Source organism: Rhinichthys klamathensis, unplaced genomic scaffold (assembly GCF_029890125.1).
Source record: "Rhinichthys klamathensis goyatoka isolate OS25496 unplaced genomic scaffold, OSU_Roscu_1.1 h1tg000466l_1, whole genome shotgun sequence".
Classification (NCBI taxonomy): domain Eukaryota; kingdom Metazoa; phylum Chordata; class Actinopteri; order Cypriniformes; family Leuciscidae; genus Rhinichthys; species Rhinichthys klamathensis.
The window spans coordinates 290,520-315,199 of record NW_026606955.1 but is presented as its reverse complement, the minus strand read 5'-3'; the positions used below and the strand labels follow the sequence as shown (position 1 = coordinate 315,199).

General features: G+C 38.7%; 1 protein-coding gene across 1 annotated transcript in view; it reads left to right on the top strand.

Annotated features, from left to right (window-relative positions):
* The first annotated feature begins 1,215 nt into the window (after positions 1-1,215).
* lrfn5a (leucine rich repeat and fibronectin type III domain containing 5a) overlaps positions 1,216-24,680 on the top strand; it is a 63,408-nt gene continuing 39,943 nt past the window's right edge. The window contains exon 1 of the mRNA XM_056236805.1: positions 1,216-2,052. The gene's annotated coding sequence lies outside the window, so the exon portion shown is untranslated. The remainder of the gene's footprint in view (positions 2,053-24,680) is intronic.

The window sequence follows — 24,680 nt, the reverse complement described above, 5'->3', positions numbered from 1 at the left end:
GTGCAAAGTAACATATTTTAGCAACAGTGTAAAAGTGAATAGCACATAACAGGCACAATACCGGTAAACATGAATATCTATTGGTACAACATGGATCATATGACTAAACTTACGTCATCGTTTTCAAATACCTCCGGCTTCACAGTCCACACTACAACGCGAAAACGGCGTTTTCAAATTTATCCGCTTTGGAGAGCGTATTCCAAAAGCTACGTTTTCATTGACTTAAAACGCCGTCTCAGTGTGGACGGAAGGCCAAACCGGAGATAAAAATATACGTTTTCAAACGAAAACGTATTAGTGTGGACATGGCCTAAAACAAATATCCTGGCTCTTCGAAGCTTTATAATGGGATTGAATAGTAACTTCATCCACCCATCAGAAAAGTGATCCATACGGCTCCAGAAGCGAAGCGAAGCCCTATTTGTTTAAACTGCAAGAGGAGTCTACTCTCACCTAAGATTATGCGCCAGAACTTGACTCTCTTGTGAACGTGCGCCGTGCAGACGGACGTTACCGGAAGCTAGTGATTACAGTTCATAAAGTTATAATTATTCTTTATAATATAATATATAGTCATGGATATTTTTCTTACAAACATGCATTACTTTGCTCCAAAAGGCCTTTATTAACCCCACCGCATATGGATTACGTTTATGATGGATGGATGCACTTTTTTTGGCCTTCAAAATCTCAGTTACTATTCACTCCCATTATAAAGCTTGGAAGAACCAGAATATTTTTTAATATAACTCAGATTGTGTTTGGCTGAAAGAAGAAAGGCATATAGCCTACACCTAGCATGGCTTGAGGGTGAGCAAATATACATAGCAGATCATTTAAATTTTTGGATTAACTTGCCCATTAATAAACTTGAGAATGTTATGGTACTACACTGTCTTTAGTCTGCTTGATCATACTCCCAAAATCTAGCGCGCTGCTGCCACAAAGGGGTTTAGGCTCCTGTTTCCAACTGATGACTGCTAGCTACTGTAGGTTTGCCTTTGAGGCTGCAGATTTAGTCAACCTTGACTTACTACAGTAGGTAAAAAAAAACTTTAAGTGAGAACAAAATCGATACTACTTTGTTTTAATGAATAAACGATACAACAGCTTGCCATAGTCCGTGGTCTTCTTTACCTTTTCTGCCGTCTTCGAACCCTAAATCAACAGCACTTCTCACTGAGGGGCGCAGAGTGACACACGTATCAAGTATTGCGAGCGTCAGTCTGAGCCAATCCGCGATGACGTCCTGCGTTCTCTCTCCCAATCCAAACAGCAGGGTAGAGAGAACAGCCGTTATACGGATGATCCCAGGCAGTGGCTGGTGCAAAACTACTAGTTTGTTTAAACAGCTCGACCGTTATTATGAGGAATTTGCTCCGTCTTCCCGCTTCTTGTGCAATTAATTAGACCTCTCTTTACATTTTTTTAGCATCCTATGTGTGTTATATCGACTTATCGGAGAAATTTCGAGTTATTAATCCATCTTCAGTCGCGTGTGGAGAGCGTACGCAGCCTGAGGAGAAAACACTTTTGATACCTTTTGGATGGAGGGTTGGCACGGAAGGCAGTCGTTCAGTGACTGTGTGGATTAAGCTGGGGGGAAGTACTTGTAAAGGTGCGGTGGTGTGAAGGTCTCCCTGCTGAGATTTGAGTTGACTTCCCGGGTTTAATGCGGACGAAAGCTCGCGCTCGAGCGAGGTGCGTCGACGGGCGGGAGGAGAATGGCACGAGCTTCCGCGCTTCTGAGGGGAAAACAAGTACTTAGCTTCCTTGAGGGGCGTTGGGCACGTTGCGCAGGAATTTGACTGTCCCTCAGTGCGTTATTTGGGGATATCAATCCATTACTTCGAAAGGAAAAAAAAATATCCCATTGGATTTTAGTGGTTTTGGATATGGGCTTTGGGGTGTTGGATGCCTTCATATCACGCGCACCTTTGAATTTAGTGTGAATCCAGTGGAGCACAACATGGGGAAATATGACAAGTGAGAAGATTCGGTTCCTCTGACCCTCGGTGCTTCAAGCAGGACTGGTGTTCCTTCTGCTAGGTAAACTTTTCTTTCTGAATATTGAATGGTTTGTCACATTGAACGGTCCCTTCTCGACCTTAACGAATTGGTGCCGAGAGTCCGAATCTCTTTTCAGAGTGTCTAGATGCCTTTGGCAGATCGGGCTTTGGTTTTTAGGCAAGGTCAATATATATCTTCAGGTATACTATTTTATTTTGCTCTCAAAAATGAGAAATAGCTACATTGAGATGGTTTATTATAGCATATTGCATCTGGTTCATGCATTAAAGATATAGCCATGATTTGGTCTGAGTGCTTGTATAGTTCAGATAATAGGATGGATGGGTTTGTGTGTGTGTGTGTGTGTGTGTTGGGCGGTGGATGGGGTTATGTTGAAAGACTAGATCAAAATCAATTATTTTATATGCACCCACATCCGTAATCTGCTCTATTCTAAGTAGTGATGACATTAAGAGTGACATTCTCTGTCATTTTTATTTTATTTTATTAATATTTATGTATTCATTTATTTATTTATTTCGTGAAATATTGACTATCAGAAGCGATGAAGTCATATTCTTCAACATTGGCAAAGACTATGTCGATGATACAGGAGGCGTATCCAAGTCATGTGCACTTGGCTTTCATTTCATTTTTCGGATAAAAGATGAAAAAAGTCTGTGTAAAAAGTGTGTTTAAAAAAATAAAAAGTCTGTGTAAAATAGTGTCATTTCCCCTAAAATGTACTGTCAGTGGTCGTTTGTATGTGAAATAATAGATTGGAGTTGTCTTCCTAGTTCCATCTTTTAGCACATATAAATATATATATATATATATATATATATATATATATATATATATATGTGTGTGTGTGTGTGTGTGTGTGTGTGTGTGTGAGAGAGAGAGAGGTAATATGAAGTGCTATAAGAGAGATAAAACGAAGGAGCATTTCGCAGTGGTATTTGGATATTCAGATGTTTGAGTTGTATGCAGCTTTTTGATTGTCCTAAACAAAAAAATAATGTTCTCACAAGAAAAAAAAAATACAATTTTAATTTTTTTTTACTATTATTTAAATACTTTATATAAAGTATCAATTATATATCATTTATGTTCTAAAAATATTGTACATCTAAATGCAGAATAATATGCAATAAAAATATATTTTAAATTAAGTCAAATTCCATCAGTTATTTTGACATAAATGTGTAATTTTGTCTTGAATTACTTGAAAATAAATGCAATTACTAATATATATCGTTGCTCCTAAGTTCACAAAATGACAATATACGAGATATGTTGTTTGATATGAGGCTGCTGTATATTTTTGGCCACAATGTTTGAGTTTTCACACAGAGTAGATGGGTAACTGAACTGCAGCACCTCTTCCACTGGCTGGTGGTGCTATAATTCAATTTATGGCTCACACAGCAGCTCTGAGGGCCGAGAACATTGTCTTCCTGGATAGGGGTGTGGGAAAACTATGGGTATATCATCCTGACAAGACTGTATATAAGGAAAGAGGGTTATATACTGTATATTATCATATCCATATTACAGTACAGTAACAAACTGCATATTTAATGTGTTATTGTTTCATGGAGCTGCTTGCATATTGGCCTTGTGGTTGACAGTAACCAGTCATTTTAACATTTACTATGTAGCATTGATTTCCATTCATTGCGTAACATTGAAATTAGCATGTTTTCCAGAACCACGGACAGCTCCTAAATCTCCTGTGCTGTGTTGTTGAATATGGTGCCAGAATGCCAGAAAGTCCTTCAGACTTGTTTAATTACTCTTGCTGAGATTAGACCCATGATATGATGAGATGGAGCCAAGAAGCCAGCAAGAGCGCAATGATTCCCACAGCTTGCGTGATTGTTTGAGTAAGGAATTGGAAAGGGGGAAAAAATAGAAGATTGAGCTTTCCTTGAGCTTTCCTTGAAATGATGCAACTAGCAGGTCACAATCACAGCAGACCTGGTAAGTTTTAGTTGATTTATAGTCATATGCTGTAAGCTGCGTGTTCGAGATAGGCGTTACATGTGTGACTTTGCACGTGAGACATTAGGAGACATGTTAGCTGTGCTGAGATGGTGAAACCTAATATGCCTCTGTTTACAGCTGTCTGGAGAAGCAGCCATGTCTCTGGTTTGTTCCTGTGCAGTTTTTTTGTTGTTGCTTCAAATATAGAGATGAGAGGAACCTGAAAGCTATGTATGTGTATGGTTGAGTAAAGGGTAATCCTATGTTTATTCTTTTTAGTTTTTATGGCTTTGTTTGATGAAATGGACCAAAAGGTTAAATCATATCTCTCAGTCAATCATCCATGTTGCTTTCTGTGGGAGATTTGTATAGTATTTCTGCTCTGACTGGTATAGAGTATTTTCAAGCCTGGGTGGCCTGTTGCCTGACTTGTCTTTGAATTCAATCAGCTAAAACAGATGAATTAAACACAATAGATCTGTGACTCAACTAGATGAATGTAAACATGTCAATAAAGATTAGATACTGGATATGAGGTCAAATCCCAACCTTTAGTCCACGTTCTGACCTCATATCTAACTTTTGAGACATGCCGCAAAAGATGTGTGCCAATATTTTCCCTAGAAAGGTACTCCTCAGGTTTTTTTTTTTTTGTTATTGCAGGTCTGCACAGGTTAAAACAACCCTGCAGTGTTTCTGCAGATGCTGTGAGGCACCACCTGAATCTTCTGGAAGCTATTTTTGAGTCGCAGAGGACAGAGTCACTGGGATGTAAAAAGCTTTTGGGCAGGCGTTCAGGAAATATTTGGCGAGAGAAGTAAACTGAAACAATTCCCAGTCAAAACAGCCAGATTTTGAAGCAGCATAAAATCACAACATAGCCACAGTGAGGTCATGATCAGCACTAAGCGTTCTGAATGTCGGATTCGGGAGTGCTGGCGTTCGGAGATGGGGAGAGTGTGCTTGTTGTCAGAGTGACGGGAGAGGCGGTGAGGTAAAATGGCAGAGGTTCGAGTGGGAGTCACTTTAGGGGGTGTTTGTCTGTGATAATGAGCTGTCACTGAGGCACCGGTGCCTTGTTTTGATCTTGCCACCCTGCTGCTTTAAGCAAGAGAAAAGTGACAGCTGTGAATAGAAATAGAGTCTGTGTACAAAGGCCAATGAGGCTATAATGCCATTAGTTATGTGTATGTGTTGGAGAGTGGTGACTGTCTTCTGTGTTCAGAGGAAATGTGTGGTGTGTGTGTGTCTTGTGTGTCTTGTACTGGACAGTGGTAGATGTGGTCTACTGAGACTTGAACAGAGAAAAATGATCATGAATTAGAAGCCATCAAGTGTAAAAACAGGAAATAAATCACCAGAAGGAAGAGGAAGTGACAAAAAAATTTAGTTATCTAATATAATAATAGCATAATAGTATTATCAATACTCTAGTGGATTCCCTGCATTTGTAAGTGCTGCAGCTCAAATGAGACATATGGACTTTATCAAAGCATAATTTTAATGCATAATTTTAATGATGTTTAAGATGTCCCAATGTTTTTTTTTTTTTTTTTTTTTTTTAATTGGTTGTATATTTAATATTGATTAATTTACCATATGCTACATGTGTGAGGAAACTAGGTCATATAACGATAGATGGATAGATAGATAGATAGACAGACAGACAGACAGATTGACAGACAGACTGAAATTGACTTATCATTTACAAATGACTTTCTTCTGCATTTTGAAGAATGCTGGGCGTTGACTTCCATTGTGTGTAAAAAAAACAAACAAAAAAAACATTGAGACATTTCTCAAAATATCTATTCTACTGAAGAAAGCCCTACAGGTATGACAGAATTAACATTTTTTTAAAAACTAAAATTAAAACTATCCCTTTAAGATGTATTGCACTGGGAGATTTTTATTGCCAGTTAGCACATTTTTCTTAAAATTTCTTTACTGTAACAAAAATCCAAAGCATCATTCTAAAAAGAATGTTTACATTTAGTTTAAATCATTTTATTCAAATCACAATGAATTAAATTCATTACAAAAATACTATCTTATTATTATTTTTTTCACATTAGTGTTGTCACAAAACTGGAATTTCTAACTTCGATAAGATATCTTGAAAAAAATATTGATATTCGATACCATTTTCGATCGCACGGGGAAAAAACTGTTTATGTAAATACTTGCCAAGACGGGCATTTTGACATAATTATGTGTGTATTTGACCATTTAAGCGCCATAAGCTGCAAAAAAAGTCTTGAGAGACAGCTTCATGTGCAAGCATTATGATTGCGATACTCCAAGACATATGGTAAAAGGTTAACAAAAAATGTACTGTTGATTAAAATACTAAATTTGATATTATATTGTGGGTTTAAATGAATAGTTTTGGACTTGGTGCTGAAACCCAAGGACAATGGTGACACCAGAATAACAATATTCCTGATTCTGAAGCTGAAAATACAGAATAATTTTAGACGAATATGCTTGCACTCTGTCACTGACTAGATATATTTAAAATAAATGACAGGTAACATAAGACATTTGGCATTATCAGGACCCACAAATATTCCCCCACTGCATTATTATACACTATATTCAACAATATATATAGAAGTTTAATGTAGTACTGACACTAAAACTCTGTAAACTTTCATTTTTTCAATTTTTATTTTGGGGGAACTATCCTCGATAGATATTGTCACTATCCACGATACGTATTGTTGCATTTTTGTATTGCGATATATTGTGGCACGATATTGTTACACCCCTAATCATATCATGTCAATGCAAATGGTCATAAAAATTCTTTAATGCAAAATAAAGTGAGTATTGTTTTTGTTTTATATAGGGGTGAAATACGATCTTTGTGCCTATTCTTGACAGATTGATTTTCACCCGCATGTGTACTGAATTAACACTGAGTTCCAATAAATGTAGTGGAGTAAACCATAAAATGAGCTTTGTGATCCAAAGCACTAATGGAGTCAAAAGATTATAGAAGTGTTGCTATGCAGTGTTTGTGCAGTTGTTTGTTGTTATAGAGCCACTGAAAGCCTTTGGTGACTGAAGATTCATCAGGCATCTCTGATCTAGAAATAAATCATCAGCGTGCATTAGTTGTCAACCGCATTAGCATATCGCCGCTACCTTCTGCTTTCCTCTGTATGGAGCAAAGCCTGTGTCATCCATAACAAGATTAATAGTTCTTAGCTAACCAAAGCTATCTCTTTAAAGTAGCCCATGCATCCACACTGCACTTATTTGAGCCTCATCATACGAACAGAACTGGCTGGGAATATTTGTTTTCTCTGATATAGGGATTTTCTGCAATGCCAATGCAGAAGGTGAAAATGGGATAAATATGTGTGTTGTGTTCTGAGAAAGGAAGTGTTTTAATTTTGTGAGTGCATTTGAGCATTAGACCTGGGGTGCGTCTCATTCAGCTCCCTAGTTCAGTATTCAGGGCACTGATCAGGGAGTCGGACATTTTAAGGGCTGTCTCAATCACATAATTCTTCGAGGGCACTGAAACGTTCGCTCCCTAAAAAAAAACTCCACGTGCATCATGAAAATGAGGGAGCATCGATGCTCACTATGTTCCCTTAATGGAAGTTCAGAAGCACAACATTTAAATCACGTGAGCCAACTCACTACACATAATGACATGCGATAGATGTTTTAAAAATACAAATAATTATTTTATTATATTATTTAAGCATAAACATACATTGCTAGACAGGTAATGAACATACTCTAGCTAACATTTATAATTGGATGAAATGTTGAACGTATACGTAACAAAGCAAAGTATTTATCATAATATACTTTAAATAACATTGCAAGTAATGTCAGAAAGACATGCTCTGCTGTTGTTCATAAATACCAGTAGTGATGTTGTACTGAGTAGTGAGCCAGCGTCCTTTGTTGTCCTTACCAGTGCCCAAATTCTTGAATACAATATACTGATTCACAAGCTAAGGAGTTGATTGAGACACACCCCTGGTCTTTTCTGATGTGCTCAGATTACAGACAGAGGAAGAGCCATTAACAGCATGGATGACCTTAATCTGATCCAGGTGCCACAATCCATCACATGTGTGTTCACATGACAAGCAGCATAAGCTCTACTGTCACATCCAAGATGTTTACTTGCTATGTTCTGCATACACTAAAATAAATAAATAAAGGTTATCTTGGCATTACACTAAGAACCTTTAACATCCATGGAACCTTTTCATTGCACAAAAAGGTTCTTTATAGTGGAAAAGGGTTCTTAGATTATTAAATGTTCTTCACACTAAGAAAAAACAATATTTTAAGAACCTTTGAGGATGCAAAAATGCTATTCTATGGCAAAAACCCAGTTTGGAAACTTTTTTTCTTCTTCGGGAAAACAGAAATGTTGCTTATAGTATCAATGACTATCGTACTCTTATTCCAGTTCATTACTGTGCACTCTTAAAAACTAGTTTAGTAGAAAAAGATCAAATGTGAAATGTCACAGGGAATTCTGGGAAGGCTATACATTATAAGGCTGTACATTATAAGATGGCTTTGTTCTCTTTCACTTCCTAAAACATAAATGTAACATTATTTTAAAACATTGGGATTACTACTGTAGCTTTTCTTCTTCGTCAGTGTTACAGTGTTATTTATTAGCATCTATGGTTCCGTGAAGATCAGATTTTTTTTCATGAAGAACTTTCTGTTGCACAAAAGGTAGCATAGGATTTTGCACCTGGTAGTTATAGGACCTCCGTAACAGGAACTGGCCACTTGGGCAGTCCCTCGAGAACAACATTTTTCTTGGTTGCATTCGCACCACCAGTAGGACTTCTGAAGTGAAATAAGCCGCCACTTACGTCCTACCGTTCTGGTTGTTGTGCGGGACTTATATTTTGACGACACAGCGGACATTTATTTCGACAGCGCTGAGAACACCAGCGTCTGGTGCTCGCTTTCGGGTTAAGGTTTCCGCGACTGCGCAACTGGGTTATAGGTTGCCAGGTTGAGATGACAAATGGGTTGAAATTGTATATGGTGTGTGGATTGTGTGAATATAATGCATTTAATACAAGATCTGGCAACTGGTCAACATTAGACAAGCATAATTGTTCCGATTATTCATAAAGGAGTTTGGACCATGCAAATTACGGGAGTTTCCCGGGAGAAGGAACAAACCGGGAGGGGTCTGGGAGATAGGGCTAAAAAACGGGAGTGTTGACAGGTATGCATCTAATGGCCTGGTAGCAGAATACAGGGTTCTTAGACGTTTTCGCGGATCCGTGTGAATAGGGATCGTTTTGACAATGCTGTCGTCTGTACGCGGAAAACTCAGAGGAAAAACGGCTCCGTTTTAAGCATATCATTGTCGTTTAAACGTACCCTTAGATTATTATAATGTTCTTCACATAAAAAAAAAAAATGTTTTAGTACTGATCACTGAAGGAAACTTTTGAAACCTTTATTTTTAAGAGTGTGGTAAAGTGCAGAGCAGTGACTTCGTTGAGCTGAACTGAGTGAGTAAAGCACTGTAACACTGTCTGATACAGAGGGGGGCATCTGATACAGCTCCCCTGCTGCAAACATGGCTGGCCAGGTTTGGCTTGCAGTAAGCGGATCTTACTAAAGTAAGCAGATATTGAGTCATAAAATAGGTCTGCTGCAACTTTAAAACGAGACGGTAACACCCGGCATGCCTGATATATTCATTTAAGTGGTAAAGAGTGCATTAAAGCTCTTTCTGTATTCTTGCACCATTTTCTGGTAATGGAAATGGCTGCTTATCTACAGGCGTACACAAGCACAAACTATAAAGTGTGGCCATGGGATGTGTCCTACGCCAAGAGACCCTAATTGCACTTCACATAGCCCAGCTGATGAAGATAAAGATTCGGTAGGTGCGTTTATTGCATATATGATTACCTCCTCTGGCCTCTGTCTCCTGCGCATATTGACACTAAATGATGGACTGAAATGGATGTATGCACATCTGTATTCAGGGTGAATGTCAGACTATAATGGCTTAATGCAGTCTCTCTCCCTCTCACTATGGCCATGAGAGGCTCAAAGCAGATATAAGTCTGCCAACAGCTGGGCGGAATACAAATGCACCACCACACCGCTCTCTCATTAGCCTGTGATTTATCACACACCACAAACTATTACTGGCCTATGTTTATAGGGGCTTGTTGTGACCTATGGGGATCAGTTGTTTTTCATTTACTTATCTAAAAGAATACAAAAAGTACTTGCTGGAAAGCGCAAGTAACCCAGGGATGACATGAGATAACAACTAAATATATGTATGATATATGTTGGCTAAATGTCTGGGGATAACCTATTAAAAAAAAACTATACAAAATCTATTTAAAAAAACATTTATTTCATACATACTTCAAATCCATTAACATATTTATTGACATATCACTTAAGACTTGCTTATATAAACGTATAATTCAACTTTATTTGGAGTATTTCTTTATTGCACAATGCACATTTCCTAACATTAAGCCTAAAATGTGTTTTAATATCATTATTAATAAGGATTGTATGATCTCTGTATAATATCAGTCTTTAAATGCAATAGTTCCACTTTAGCACAATCAAGTAAGTAAATCTTTAGTTGAACTTCAGCGCTGCTAAAATTAGTTGCTCTAATGCTTTTGTTATAGTGTAGGCTAAACTAAAATACCTCATAGCGCCACCTAGCTTCCAACCAGCGTATAACGCAGCGGTGTGAAAATTGCGACATTGTGTCTAATAATGTGATGTTTGAAAAGGTTTAGGTAAAGTTTCGCATGACATACTGCAGGACACTTGAAATATCATGTCAACTACACATACAATAAAATAAGTGGATAGTTTCCATTGTTCGACATTCTTTCTGCCTGTGCTGCAAAAAGAGAGATCCATTTAGTGAAAGACAGGAAACAGGAGTTTAGAAAGGCTTTGATGCTTTGTTGATTCTCATTAAGGAGCTGAAAGGTTGAATAGCTGTTTTAGAGGAGACACCTGGGAGGCCTGAATGGAGGCTGTCACCGTGAGTTTATGTCCCAGCGCGCGCAGACTCATGAGCTGAGCAAAGGCCGTCTGTCACTCCAGAGGTGCCGCTCACCGTCTCAAGAGATGCCACCGAGAACAATGAGCACCTGGGAGGATTTAGAGATCCTAAAATGTCTGCCAAAGCACTATGAGAGGTTAGACAAGCTCTGTTCATGGATAAAATAACTATCACATGCTAAGCAGTGCTTAATTTGTAAACTAGGAGGTTGTGGAACAAAGACTGGTGATGTATCTGCCATTAAATCTTATTGACCTAGCAAGCGAGTGGCAGGAGACAAAACTACATCTCTTCTATTAAAATCAACAATGCTTTCTACACTGCCACTTTATTCACTCAAATAACAATATTTTTTTGGTTGTTATTATTATGAACTATTATTATTAATTTAAGTATTTATTTAACATACATAAGTCATAGCATGTCTTTCTTTCAGGGAAATATGGTGGGGAAGGTGCCAGATCCAGACTCGGTTTGTTCCAGAACAAATTAACGGGCTAACAAGGCTCTGTGTTAGGGCTCTGGGAACATGAGCATGGGTGAATTTCCTATCAGCCAGCAGGTGTGAATTAAAAGACCCTACAGCACTTATAGATTGCAGGCCTGATTTTCCCATCAGCACCTTGATCACTAATTACAATTGATTAGACAGTAACTGAGTAATGCTTGATCTTACAGAGACAGATTTCTGGCATAAGGTTTGGTTCAGTTTGCAGCTTATTCTGGAAAAGAACCTTTCATTTAGATTGGTAGATGCTGTCTGAATGTCATGTTAAAGGTGTGTAAGAATTTTCATGTATTATAATTTTGTTGTATTGCCTATGTGTTTTTTAAGGTTTTTAAGCTTTAAAATCTTTAAAACCTTAAATAAAGATTTTTAAACTTAAAAAAACAAGACCTCCTTGACATCCTAGGTTGTCTACGAAAGCCTATAGGCTGATTTATATGTGAAGGACTCTTATATGTAAAACAGTGGCCGGGCTGATATTTGGCATTTTTTAAATATCTGCATTGTCCGAAGTTTTTCTGATTGGCCGATGTGTTAGAAGTGGGACTTTTATTTTGATGGCACACCAGACTTTTATTTTGATGGGAGGCGCTAAGAACTCCTGAGAAGAACAACGGTGCTCACATCCTCCGTTTCACAGTTTAGCGTCTCTTTTAACAGTCATATCTAATACTAGAGATAACTGTTAAACAAAGAAAGTGAATTGTATGGGAAAAAGTATAGCGTTTGCTTTTGTATTATGAGTAACAGAAAGGCAATAATAGGATAATACTCATTTACCGTCAACATTCAGCAAATACACATCTATATCATAAAAACAAATCTCTGAATATCTAATAAATGTTTACGCGAGCTTCCGAGAGCCTCTCTTCTGTGAAATATGAAATGAATGCTTATACAATGTTCAGGATAATGCCGAAAGAGCCATTCTGTACTGTAATGTACATGTGTCATCCAAAGAACTAATTCAAACAATAGTCTCAAATACACTACATAATCAAACCATCATAACAGTGTAATTTTAATTACCTCATCAGTTAACATGATGCCGATTAATTTCTGAGCTAGTGCAAACATATCCACATTGCTAATTGCATATCTACATTGATCAGATCTCTGCGATCTCACTGCTGTCATTATTGTTGTGTGTTTATTTTGTTATTGAGAAAAAAGCGTGCAGCCCATATTTACATATTCATCTAAACGCCGCTCTCAGCAGGGTGGATGGCGTCTGGATGTCCGTTAACAGTATATCGCTGCAAAGGTATTTCCAAATTATTTTTATTTAAGCGAAGAACGAACAAGAACTTCACCATGAGTATATCAGGGCCTTGAGTCTCTTGTACGTTACGTGATCACGAGCGCGAGCACGAGCAACAAGTTTCTGGCTGCAGTTCACTTAACGGCCACCGGTGTCGCCAATAACAAGGTCTTCTGAATTCTACATATAGCCCCTTTAAGTCACTGTTTGTTTTTATGTGACATTTAGAAGCAGAAAAGTGGCTCGTTCAAATAATGACTCCACAAATGGTTGTACAATTGTCGAAAAGTTTAACTTTGTGGTTAGAACTCAGAAGTAATAAGTATTGCTTTTTAAAAATGTCTTTTATCGACCTGGTACCTTTTTAAAGACTGCGATTTGCATCCCTGATTACCTAAATTGCATAAAGCCTGATAATCAGATATTGCTATGGTTTACACATCTTGCCATTTTTTTTTGTGTGTGGGTGTGCAATATGCATTAGACGCAATGTAGGCAGTCCTGAAGCTGAGATAGTGATTAATCTTGGTCCAGTAACTGTGAAATAACAATTAAAAGAAAGTGAAAGGAATTCAAATCATCGTAATTACTTTCACGCATGAAGATCTACAGTTTATTATGCACAAATCATACTAGAAACCATTGAGGTGTAGAGTTGTGAGTGGCAAATGTGTTTTGAGGTTTACTTCTCCCCCCAGAGCAGAAAACATTTCATTTGCTTGGTTTCTGCATGAGGAAAAAAAAAAAGTATTTAGATGTCAAGACGTTTCCAAATGTTTAGCTAAACACATATGAAATGTGCAGTGTGGCAGCGAGGTACTAACGTGTTTATTTTTGATTGCTATGCTTTCTGCTGGCATGTGACAGAGATCGCATGTGGCGGTTGCATCACTCCGAGCTGTTTATGAGCATTAGCATAGCTTTGATGTCACGCTTCCCGTCGGAGGTGTGCCATAATGTATGCATTGTTTTAAGGCTCCAGGTTATTTTCTCGTCTTCTCTCTGGCTTTCCCTCTCTCTTATAATTTTACTCCCTCTGCATTTTCATTGTCTCTCTTTGATCCACTTTATCTGTAATGAATTCCACATTGCTCAGCTCAGCTGATTAACTTATTTCTTGATTGCTTTATTACAGTGCTTATATTGCTTCGTAACCTTATACAACTTTTTATTTGTCTTCAGCTCCAGACGTTTTACATTCAGAGTCTACACTTGGTTTTATAGCTAATTTAGATAATATAGAGATCAAGACAGTAGACTGCAGTGTGACTTCACCTTTTGAGAATAAAATCAAGGTGAGAATGATGCTGTCAAGCAGGGGAAAAAAACAACTTTCATCTGTGCATTAGCAGTGTTAAATTTCATTGAAATCCACTCAAGGCTTTGCTCTTCACTGCCTTGGTTACTGTGGTAACTGTCTTGAAAATCTTGGAATGTCTGCCCACTTCAGATATTTCAGTAAAACACATGTTCAATCACACAAGCCTGTTTATATATATATATATATATATATATATATATATATATATATATATATATATATATATGTGTGTGTGTGTGTGTGTGTGTTGGTGTGTGTGTGTTGTTCTTAAATTCAACTATTTGGACACCTATATGTCACCCTTAAATATGTCTGAAACTCATTCTGTTACATGGATTAAATGCTTTTGAACACTAAATCTTTCAAATTATATATATATAATAATTTTTTTTTAATTCAGATTGAAAAGTATACTACTTTTTTTAAACAAATACCACTTTTTATTTTTATTTTAATAAAAGTGTACTTTTTCTTTAAAATAAATGCCACATTTTTCATATTTAGTTCTGTCACAATAACATATTTTTGTTCGGTGATATATTGTCCCAGTAATAATTGTGATAAATGATATTATTGTCATTTTAAGACCATTTTTCACTGATTATATAATGGTAATGTAACAGCATAATACATGCTTTCAAAAAACAAAACAAAAAATGTTTAAATCTTAAGAATATTTAGATACTGGAATTGAAATGTCTATATCCTAAATAAAATACAACTTGAATAAAAAACATTTTTTAACAAAAAGTACAAAGTAACAAGCAGAACAAACAAACATGTTGATATAAAGTCCGTTTCAAAGTGTTTTTGTATAACAAAAAGGCACTTGCGAGGACATTTTTCCTCCTGACCTTCTTTTCTCAGTAAGGTGGGATGCACACTATTTGTATAACACAAACCCTACTTAGCAGTCAAAGATGTCCATATGAACAAAGGCACAGATGCCTCAACAGTCCATATCTGCTGCCAAATCTATTTTTCTAGAGAAGTGTTTTTTAATGCAGTGATATTCATACTTTCCATACTTGTTTTTAGTGTAGCATAAGTGCTGAGATCTCTGTACAATAGAACCTTTTTTGTATAGCAATCTTGTCCCCAAAAGTGTTCGTATGTTAGAGATACACTAGTGTCATCTCTCCTTGCCCCAGGTGTTTTGTGCCGCACGAGTACGGACGAAATCATCAGTATCATTAAATCCTAATGACCCCGTAATTATCCCCTGCATTTATTGGATAAACCTAGAGTGCATTCATCTCCATTCACTCTCCATATTGTGCTTTGTTGGCTCGATCACCCCTAATTTGCTGCATGTTGCCTTGACCTTCAGAGGAAGCAAATCATTAGGATGCTGCAGCATATTGATGATTAAGGGTTTTCTTTGTGCTGTGCCCTCTGAAACCCTTGTCCTGCATGTGTGTGCATACATGTATGCGTGATGATTCGAAACTAGAGCGCTTGTGGCATGATGGAAAACATCACAGTGGGAGCGAATGGTTTTAGCTCTGACTGTTATGCACGACTTACCAGAGTAACAGAGCTTTTCTTCATATGGGACACCCACACAACACACACACACACCTACGCAAATACATATAATTACTGAGATGTGTCTGTGGGCCGTCAGCTATTACACAGAAAACACGAAGTCTGTGATAATCAGGAGCCACAATGCACAAAACGAAAGGAGGAAGCCCCTTAAGGGGTGGTTATTTTGTCTTCTTGATAACACACATCTGTGATTTGTTCCCTGTCTAATGGTTTCCACGTTGTCAGCATTTCCACGCAGAGTGGCTGAAACCCACGTGGGCCAATTCTGCATGAAATACAGCACCAATACTGTCCAATACTGTAAGCATGCATAGCTTAATCCATGTTTTATGGGATTTACAAAGGGCAGATTGTTGTATTTCCTCGGACAGACATCCCAGTGTGTACTGCATTTGAGAAAAGGTAAAGCGTCATTAAATTTTATGGCTTTTCATACATATTCAGGGATCGTAAGCGAGCTGAATGTGGATCGTACATCATCTCAGACCAGGGGCTATTTAATACAATAAAAGTTTCAATATTTATCACAGGCAGCACTTCATAGCAGAGTGGCCTATTCAGAGTCAAAAATATGACCATAGAAAGGTTGAGAACAGTGCTTGGATGAATGCTCTACGTAAGATCAATACTGTGTTGTTTTTTTCCCCCTGTGGCCACCATTTGAGATGGGTTTTGAGATGCTAGGATTAGTAGTCATCGAAGCAACACATGAATGTAACAAATCTTCATTCGCATAGCAATGCAGTCATATACTGTGTTGTCACTACAGTGTTCTAACTCTTCACTGGATGCATCCAGACCATGGGGTTTGCAAGGAGGTGGTAGAGTGTTTGTGGAAAATTTTAGAAAAGAAAAATGGACATTTTTGCATTATTACTGTTTCATTCAGTTTTCAAAAACTAGTTGGAGGTTAATAGATGATTTAGAAACAAAAACAACAAAACATGTTTAATTCTGCCTTCTAAAGATTAATTGTGATTTATAATTATATATACTTATTCTATTAGGAGTAAGAATAATGCATACATAATATGAGTGTGTGTATGTTTATATGCATATAATGTTTCATGAATTTTATGCATTATACTGTATAATGGTTCTGTTAATATAAAAATGTAATGTAAAGCTGCATAGTAGGCGATATACCGGTAGACACGATTAACCGCTAGAAATGTGTCTGGTAGAGATCGCGGTTAAGCTTATGTGACATTGCTGTGCTACGCAGTCACGAAAGCTTATCATTTCCATGAGTTTTTAAGCATTGTGGTTTAAAAACAGGTGATTTTAAACCATTGAAGCGCAGTAAGCAGTGAAAGACAACTCATTTCAGTATATCCACGCGCTCTCTGAGGGACGTGCGACATGAAGCCGCTGCTCATGGAGCCCGTGACAACTGAACTGAGTACTTTTTGCCACCTAATTCGCCTTTGGCTAAGCCACACCCTAGAATGTAGATTGACCAATCACAGCGCAGCCAAGAACGAGCTCCCACAGAGGTCAGACACTTTTTCACAGCGCTCCATTGACTTTAACACAGGCGTCTCATATTTTTGGTCTCGGCAGGCTATTACCATCGTAGTTTTATCAAAAATATGGTTAAACGTTGTTCCTGGGGCATTTGTAACACAGATACGCGTTTCCCAGAGAGGTTGGAGGGGGGTGTGCGTTTTTTTCCCTTCCCAAACCCGAAATCAAATCCTGACAAGTGTCGTCTAGCACACGCTGCTAATAAATACAACGTTATACTCGCGTAGTCCGTTTGCTTTGTAATAACGATTATAGAAGTGAATAGAGACCTAACGTAGACTAACCATGTTCCGTACAACAACGATGTTCCGTACAGATTAACTTTAACCGCCGATCGCTGAATAAATACTTCTAGGTCATACACAAAATGCATATCTGTGTCATCTTCATTTTTCCCTCTTTCATCCCCGATCAAAACAGAGACACTCCAGCTGTTTGTTCCAGTGATATTTCAGCAAGTTTGCCAGGTGCACCCACTTCGCTTGAAAATGGCCCGTGGGCAAGCTATACTTCAGACAGCGGCTTGGGTGGGGAGACAAATAGAGCAGCGAAAATGTACATTTCAATTTCATTTATGCTTTTCCCAGTATAAAAGTCTTTATTATATGAATATTATGTTATCACAAATTGTTAAATATATTACCCTTTTGTTAACTAAATGCTGTGAAATGGGAATTTTTAAACGATTGCGGCCAATGACCGTTTGGCGCCACTCTCAGGCTGCAAAAAAGGCAGCACGTCTGTCAGCAGTGCAGTGATGATGTTTATATTCATAAAGGGTCAATTAAGTTAATATTAACATAAATTGTTACATGAATTGAATATTTTAACATTAAAATTGATCAGTTGATCAGTTAATTTTCCATTTTCGCTGTTGAAAATAAGTTATTCGCTCTGTACGGAACACCATTATAAGCCTGTACGGAACATCATTAACGGTTATCATCTTCCGTACACAAGTGGAGGAGGTAGTTTTCTCCACTTTTCTCAAAAACGATTGGTCCAAAAGACATCAATCAAAGTGTGGACCAATCAATGGGTATTCCCCCAGAGAATGATCACACAAACATGCTAGTCTTGCTCTCAGAAACGGAGGAGTGTTCGCTGACGTGCGGTGATAGGCGAAAAGTGTACGGAACATGGTTAGTCTACGTTTACCAGCTTTGCATGAACAGTGTTGCTCCTTGATATTGTTAGTTCATTTTTTGACTGTGACCGGTATGCTTTTGCCTCTATTTGGATGCCTTGTTGTTCCTTGCATTTCACCTGTATGTCGTAAATATAGCCTTCGAAACATATATTGCAGCCCCTTCTGCCTACTTTTATCACACAATTTATTTTTGCTTTATAAAAGTTTGATAAATTTTCAGCAGGAAGAGCTGTCACAGCATAAGCCATATTGATACCAGAGCCCAGATGAAGTTTGTTTGTCGGACGTAGCAACAGTAACTAAGGGGGGCGGGGCTTAGCCAAAGGCGAATTGGGCTTGAAAGGTTAAACACACATACCTATGTATCAAAGTGACCATGAATTTGCAAGAAAACACTAAACAGATTCAATTATGTATTAAGTGAACCACTTAAACAGTTTAGAGAGAAAATGCACAAGTATATTAGGTCCGTGAAGTCGGTCTTAAAGTGATAGCATCCACATTTAGGCTACCTGCTGTCATTATAAATGCTAATCAAACAAGAATAAAAAAGAGATAAAATATTTTACTGCTTTTGACTGAATAACTTTTATAACTTTAAATTAGAATAAATGTGCATTTAATTTACAAAGTAAAGACTATGCATTGTTTTTAATCCATTGTTTTATATACATTATATTAATCCATTGTTGATTATACCTTTTATGTAGTATTTCTAGTTCTTCTAGTGCAAGTTTTTCCGGTAGGTCTATTTCATTTGTGTCTTTGTTCTATTGTAGTTTGTTTTCTTTGCTCTTTCTTTATCAGTTTACTTGTCTTTTTTAGGCTAGTATTAGCTTTTTAATCATATTGAAATGGTGATAAGAATTATGAAATTTCAATGGTGTCAAAAATGTTGATATCATAAAAACCTTATTTAAAGCTAAAACATATTGTGAAAGATATCATTATCGTGAAATACAATTACAAATTGTGATAGAAGATTTTGGTCATATCTTGGTCATAATATACACTCACCGGCCACTTTATTAGGTACACCTGTCCAACTGCTCGTTAACACTTAATTTCTAAGCAGCCAATCACATGGCGGCAACTCAGTGCATTTAGGCATGTAGACATGGTCAAGACAATCTCCTGCAGTTCAAACCGAGCATCAGTATGGGGAAGAAAGTTGATTTGAGTGACTTTGAACGTGGCATGATTGTTGGTGCCAGAAGGGCTGGTCTGAGTATTTCAGAAACTGCTAATCTACTGGGATTTTCACGCACAACCATCTCTAGGGTTTACAGAGAATGGTCCGAAAAAGAAAAAACATCCAGTGAGCGGCAGTTCTGTGGGCGGAAATGCCTTGTTGATGCCAGAGGTCAGAGGAGAATGGCCAGACTGGTTTGAGCTGATAGAAGGGCAACAGTGACTGAAATAACCACTCGTTACAACCGAGGTATGCAGCAAAGCATTTGTGAAGCCACAACACGCACAACCTTGAGGCGGATGGGCTACAACAGCAGAAGACTCCACCGGGTACCACTCATCTCCACTACAAATAGGAAAAAGAGGCTAACAATTTGCAAGAGCTCACCAAAATTGAACAGTTGAAGACTGGAAAAATGTTGCCTGGTCTGATGAGTCTCGATTTCTGTTGAGACATTCAGATGGTAGAGTCAGAATTTGGCGTAAACAGAATGAGAACATGGAACCATCATGCCTTGTTACCACTGTGCAGGCTGGTGGTGGTGGTGTAATGGTGTGGGGGATGTTTTCCTGGCACACTTTAGGCCCCTTAGTGCCAATTGGGCATCGTTTAAATGCCACGGCCTACCTGAGCATTGTTTCTGACCATGTCCATCCCTTTATAGCCACCATGTACCCATCCTCTGATGGCTACTTCCACCATGTCACAAAGCTCTAATCATTTCAAATTGGTTTCTTGAACATGACAATGAGTTCACTGTACTAAAATGGCCTCCACAGTCACCAGATCTCAACCCAATAGAGCATCTTTGGGATGTGGTGGAACGGGAGATTCGCATCATGGATGTGCAGCCGACAAATCTGCGGCAACTGTGTGATGCCATCATGTCAATATGGACCAAACTCCCTGAGGAATGCTTCCAGCACCTTGTTGAATCTATGCCACGAAGAATTGAGGCAGTTCTGAAGGCAAAAGGGGGTCCAACCCGTTACTAGCATGGGGTACCTAATAAAGTGGCCGGTGAGTGTATATATTTATTAGAAAGGGTGTCCTTGGCATCAAAAAGTTTGAAAAACCCTAATCCAGATGACAGTGAAGAGCAGAATAAAGCAGGTGGAGAGTCAGGACAAATTCTCGTTGTTGTTGTGGACTGACGCAGTTTTATTCTACCCTTCCTTTCAAGAAAGCTTGCCGGTTGTATTTGTAAGCAGAGATTCTCTCTGAATCTATTAGAGCTTTCAGACCGGACAAAACATCGGTGGTGAACACTCAGCCACTGAATTTGCTTTTGGCAAGTGGCTCTAATGGGCCTTACAAGTGATCTGAATGCCTCCTTAGTCAGTGTGTGTAAGACAGTGGAGGGTGGGCTCTCACAACAGGACCACTGAGACAGACTTTGTGACATAATTGAAAGTGACATCACAGAAACCTGTCCTGGCTAGACCTTTCAATCTTCTGAGAGAACAAACGTAAGTGGTGTAAGCTTGAAATCTTAAACAAACAGATTTTTGTCTCTCTCCATGTCCCAGATATGGGCAACTTGTTCTTTTTTGTTTAAGCCAGTGGTATATAAACTGTGACCTACTTCGCTGAATAATGGGATATGCATCATTTGGTTTGGATCGCGGGAGGGAGCACGACCTGAGCTGCACCACCGGCACAGTTGGCGGTGTATGTGTGTGTGTGAGTTAGTACATGTATGTGTGAATGCCACAGGCAGGTTGAAAGTGAAATAGCGCACTCAATCCGTGCAGCATTGATCAAAAAGGCCTCGACCTCGTGCCTCGCAGCCAAACTTTGCTGATGAGGAACTAGAGGGGAATCGGTGGGGAATGTTTGAGACGCAGAAGCCAGACATAGCCACGGGCAGTGCGATTTAGATTCAAGTTGGAGAGTGGCAAGGATGAGGCCCCACCGGAGAGAGGGGGGAGAAAGTCCATCTGCAGAGACCCCAGGTGCAGCCGACACAGGTGCTGGAGAACCCAGAGGAGCTGAGGCAGCCGGCTCGACCAGACCTGAGTGTAAAAGAGAGAGAGAGAGAGAGAGAGAGAGAGAGAGAGAGAGAGAGAGAGAGAGAGAGAGAGAGAGATCAAAAAACCCACAATGCACAAATGACAAGTGCAAAGCTGCATAGACAAAATCATCAGCTTTAAAGTGCAGAGTGGATCATTTTTATGCTGCTCCCCAGTTCCTTTTATAACGCTCTCTTTTTAGTGAAAACTGAGCTAAACATTTACTAGATCTCACCTAGAATAGTTCACCCAGGAATTGATCACCAAAAATTAGCATTTTGTCATTATTGTCTTACCCTGATGTCTTTCCCACTCCATTGTATTTTCATTACTTCATGATAGAAACATTAAGGCTATATTCAGACTACCACCAAAAAATCCAATATTTTGCATATCCAGATGGGTTTTTGAAAGTGTGGACAGCAAAAAAAACACAGGGGATCTGATTTTTTTCTAATCTAATTCAAACCACATTTGGAGGTGGTTTGAAATGCGATTCCAGTCAGATTTTTTACAGATTAGTCTCAGTCTGGAGACTCTGGCTGCTCAAATCAGATTTCAAATTGTCTTTTGCGTCACTCTTAACATTAATGTCACAACAGGTGACGAAAATGCAGGAATATTCATACTGTATTCAAACGGCGTGTCCATAGATTTCGGCCGTGACTACAGTATGGAACATCCCAATACATATGAGTCTTAGTTTTTCTTGTGCGATAGAGGAGTTCTGAACCGTGACTCGACAGGGCACTTATTAAGAGAGCGAAATTATGCACCTCTATTTTTCCTGCATCTGTTTTGAAAGCCTTGTCACATACATGGGTATGTCTACATCGTTACCAAAGCAACCCATGCAGATAGGTTGGTTATGTCTAGACACACAAATCTTATTTGATCACTTGCAATTAATAGTGCGGACAGTCTGTCTGAAAAGATCTGATTTGTGAAAAAATCCAATTTGACTGCAGTCTGAACAAAGCCTAAAAGGCAGAATTACTGCAAGCTTCTATTTTTGTACAAGGAAAGTGAATGGTGGTTTACATTGTCAAGCTAAAAGGACAAAAATTATTGTGAAGGTTGTCTCAACTTGTGTGCTAAATTCCTGGAAGACCTAAGCGTAGCATCAGTTCTGGCAGGTCACGTTAGTCGACTCGCATCAGCTGATCCACGTCTACCTATAGGAATATGACGTATCACTGTATACATATATAAGCTTCTCAGTATTATCAACAGCTAACGTGTTTCTCAGGAGCGAATTCCCAGCTCCTCTCGTCAGTCAGGATTTGGCATTCAGATTCCACTTGAATCAGACTAAAATTCTCTAATTATGTTGTACATTGAAATTAATTAATGATATCTGCAATACATTCATGTTGGTTCTGTTCTGTTTACCCTAAGGGGGGTTATTGCTGCTTTCCCTGCTCTTATCTATGCTAGGCTGCATGGATGTGTAGGGAGTTCTTGCCCAGAACAGAACCGCCAATCCACTGTATGCTAATTGTCAATCGTATGTGACGATAGTGGTCCTGACAGAAGTACAATAACTTTGTATGAGTAACTGACAAAATCTGTGAAAGTGGAAAACTTTCCCTTTTTAATAAATGGAAACAAGCCAACAAACTAAAGAATGAACAACAACAGTAAAACTTTACAATAATGTCCCATTAGTTAATGCTTTAACATTATAATGATTAGGGGATGCTCCGATCGATCGGCCGCAGATCGGTATCAGGTGTCACTAAAATAGGCCGATCTCACCAACCGATTGCAAATTGATGACATCAGACTTTAGCGGCACATTCATCTCATCGCGGGTGTGGAGTTATTACGCGGTTTCAAGAAACAATGCGTTTTTATGCCTTCTGATTTAAGGACAAGTGATTTGAAGCAGCAAAGCAGTGCTCATTTGGTATGTGGGCGCGCTGTCTGAGAGATGGGTTCTGAGCGCAGTCAGCGCACACACCTGGAACGCACGCACATAAAGCTGCGGCTCATACACCGCGTGAGTACTTATCTTACTTTGGTTTGAACAGATAAATATACACACTTGTGTAACTAAATGCCCTTTGCGAGTATCGGTGCATTCGTTTAAAGTGGAAGCAGGCTAATAAAGCTGCTGTCGTCTTTGCCATTAATGTTAATCAAATGGTCTCTCATTCCTTTTAACTAAATCATTTTTTTGAAGATCATGCACTGTTTTTGTACATTTAATTACTTTATGCAATTTATGTTGTATTTCTATTTCCAGTGCTTGAAGTTTATCGCTGGAGTTTTGATGGTGAGTGAGTATTCAGTACAGCTGCGCATGTTTTGGATGAAAGGAGGAATAGACCATCTCCCCCAAATTCAGAAAAGATAGAATTTATAAAGCGAATCCTGCCTTACCTAAGTAGGACATAGGAAGGAAGGACACAAATACTCAGCACTTGATGAATAATATTCCTGATCATTTTTGTATCAGACTACTCATTTTGATCATTTAGGAGTTGTAGTGTTTCTATTTGTTTTTGTTGATAGTGTTTTGCAAAAACCCTGTTTTTTAAAGGCCTATTCAAATGTGCATTGCAAAATTAACATTTGCTGTGCTTATTTATTTGATTCAATATAAACACAACAATCTATAAAATTACTCTAAATAATGTCTGTGGTTTTACTCATCTGGAGAATAAAAACACTGACATTCAACAGAGAGCTGAATTGTTACTTATATAAACTTGAATGATCGTATCAGCCGCCCTGAAGGCTGAATAGGGCATGGCCTAACAGGGACAGGAAGCCTCCAGGGTGGAACAGGATGTGCAGGCGGCCAGGGCGGAGCTGACAGTGCAGGCGGCCATGGCTGTGAGGACCCTTCGGGTGGCCATGGCAGAGAGGACCCTTCGGGTGGCCATGGCGGAGAGGACCCTTCTTGCGGCCACGGCGGTGAAGAGCCTTCAGGGGGCCATGGCGGAGAGGACCCTTCGGGTGGCCACGGCAGTGAAGACTTTTCTGGTGGCCGTGGGCCCTTGGGCGACCACGGCGAGGACCTATGCCCCCCCCCAAAAAATTCTTGGGGAGAGTGACAGTCAAGAAAAGCCTCAGGGACTGAGA